Here is a 2,285-nt window from a genome sequence, read left to right as displayed (position 1 = left end):
GGGCTGATTTCCTATAGGATTGATTGATATTATTTTAATTTTTTTTCTTTCATCATTATCATATATTGCAGATGATGTACTAGGCACTGGGAATATAAAGATGAAGAAGCTTTGTTCCAGCCCAGGTGTTCTTGTTCTGGTGGAGGATATAATGAACAGTGTATAATTATACAAGGTGACACATGCTATGGGAGAAGCAAGGGAGGAGCTGATTCTGTGCCAGCAAACGGATTGGGTCGAGGATGGTACGTGGAGAGGAACCATTTCAAGATGGACTTCAAAGGCTGGATACCCAGACAAAAGAGGAAAATGTCATTCAAGAGAGATTGCATAGGCAATGGCATACTCAGAAAACAGTAAGGACTTCAGGGGTGTGGGAAAATACAAGAGACAGGTTTAAAAGACATTTTGCAGGTTGAATTGATATAACTTATTGTTCATTTGAATCTAAGGACTGACAAAGGCAATGTAAGGACATTGCCAAAGATGACCCTGTGTTTTGGTCTTCTGGTTTAGCTAATCAGTGGAGGGGATATTTAGTTCTGAGCATAGTGAGCTCTTGAGGTGAGTCTGTCAAATTTACCTGACGGTACTGGCTGGGCTACTAAAACTCTAGTTTGAGATTTAGGGTGTGGCTTCTATTAGAGATTTGGGCTGCTTCATATGGTCTTGGGCTGTCACTAGTTACTTGCTGTCATAAAGAAAGCATTTAAGTCTGATCTGTCGGTCAAAGAGCATGACAGAGTCCATTTACTCTACATTAATTTTAGGTTTTAAAGAATAGGTGCTGTCTTTTACTTTAGGAATTTTATTGAAGAGAAATCTGAAAGACAGAGAAATTGTAATATATGTATTCTCCTATAAGTATAATTTAAAGTGAGAGAAGGAATTTATAGTAAAGTTCTTTCTTTCTTTTTTTTTTTTGGAGATTTAAGGTTGTTTTATTAGAGGGAATTATTTTGACAATAGAAAATTCATAAAAGCATAGATCCCCTCCCACCCTCACCAGCCAAGGAAGTTTTCTGACTCCTTGCCTAGTTGTGTTTTCTATAGAGTTTTTTTTTAGACCTTTTGTTTTATATCGGGGTATAACAGATTAATGATGTTGTGATAGTTTCAGGTGAACAGCAGAAGGGCTTGCAAAGTGAAATCAATTGTGATTTCAGACATACGTGTACCTGTATCCATTCTCCCCAAAACTCCCTCCCGTTCAGCCTGCCGCATAACCCTGAGCAGAGTTCCCTGTGCTATACAGTAGGACCTTGTCACTTGTCCATGTTAAAATAACTCCCTAGTTATCTCAATTCCCCAGTCTTCCCCCTTGGCAACCATAATACAGTAAAGTTCTTCAGAAGGAAGGGGTAGATTAATCAAGACCTCACCCCATGTATTCTTTTACCACTCTTGTAGTTCTTCAAAACTTCAGTGGGAATTTAAAAAACAGGCAAACTGAGGGTAATGGTAATTGGTGATTTCCCTGATTGCTGAAGGATAAAAAAGAATCACTTGCGGTCTCACAAAAGACACATAAAAAGAGATAGCCTTGTTAACTATAAGGGGCTTGGTATTATCCATACTGTTTATTAAAATTTAATTATTTGCTCAATGTCACTTAAATGGAAATTTCTTATTGATTAAAAATTCTATGTCAGTGCTCGCTTCGGCAGCACATATACTAAAATTGGAATGATACAGAGAAGATTAGCATGGCCCCTGCGCAAGGATGACACGCAAATTCGTGAAGAGTTCCGTATTTTTACTAGATCACTTTCTAACACCACACACAAAAATAAACTCAAAATGGATTAAAGATCTAAACGTAAGACCAGAAACTATAAAACTCCTAGAGGAGAACATAGGCAAAACACTCTCCAACATACATCACAGCAGGATCCTCTATGATCCACCTCCCAGAATACTGGAAATAAAAGCAAAAATAAACAAATGGGATCTAATTAAAATTAAAAGCTTATGCACAACAAAGGAAACTATAAGTAAGGTGAAAAGACAGCCTTCTGAATGGGAGAAAACAATAGCAAATGAAGCAACTGACAAAGAGCTAATCTCAAAAATGTACAAGCAACTTATGCAGCTCAACTCCAGAAAAATAAATGACCCAATCAAAAAATGTGCCAAAGAACTAAATAGGCATTTCTCCAAAGAAGACATACGGATGGCTAACAAACACATGAAAAGATGCTCAACATCATTCATTATCAGAGAAATGCAAATCAAGACCACAATGGGGTACCATTTCATACCAGTCAGAATGGCTGCGATCCAAA

The 2,285-nt window shown here is 37.5% G+C and overlaps 1 non-coding gene across 1 annotated transcript; it reads left to right on the top strand.

Moving 5' to 3' along the window:
• The first annotated feature begins 1,651 nt into the window (after window positions 1-1,651).
• On the top strand, window positions 1,652-1,758 carry LOC138093239 (U6 spliceosomal RNA). Its single transcript, XR_011146024.1, has one exon. It is a non-coding gene; the product is annotated as a U6 spliceosomal RNA (small nuclear RNA).
• Window positions 1,759-2,285: the final 527 nt, after the last annotated feature.

This window comes from Capricornis sumatraensis, chromosome 1 (assembly GCF_032405125.1).
Source record: "Capricornis sumatraensis isolate serow.1 chromosome 1, serow.2, whole genome shotgun sequence".
NCBI lineage: Eukaryota > Metazoa > Chordata > Mammalia > Artiodactyla > Bovidae > Capricornis > Capricornis sumatraensis.
This window is presented reverse-complemented; position numbering and strand designations above follow the sequence as displayed.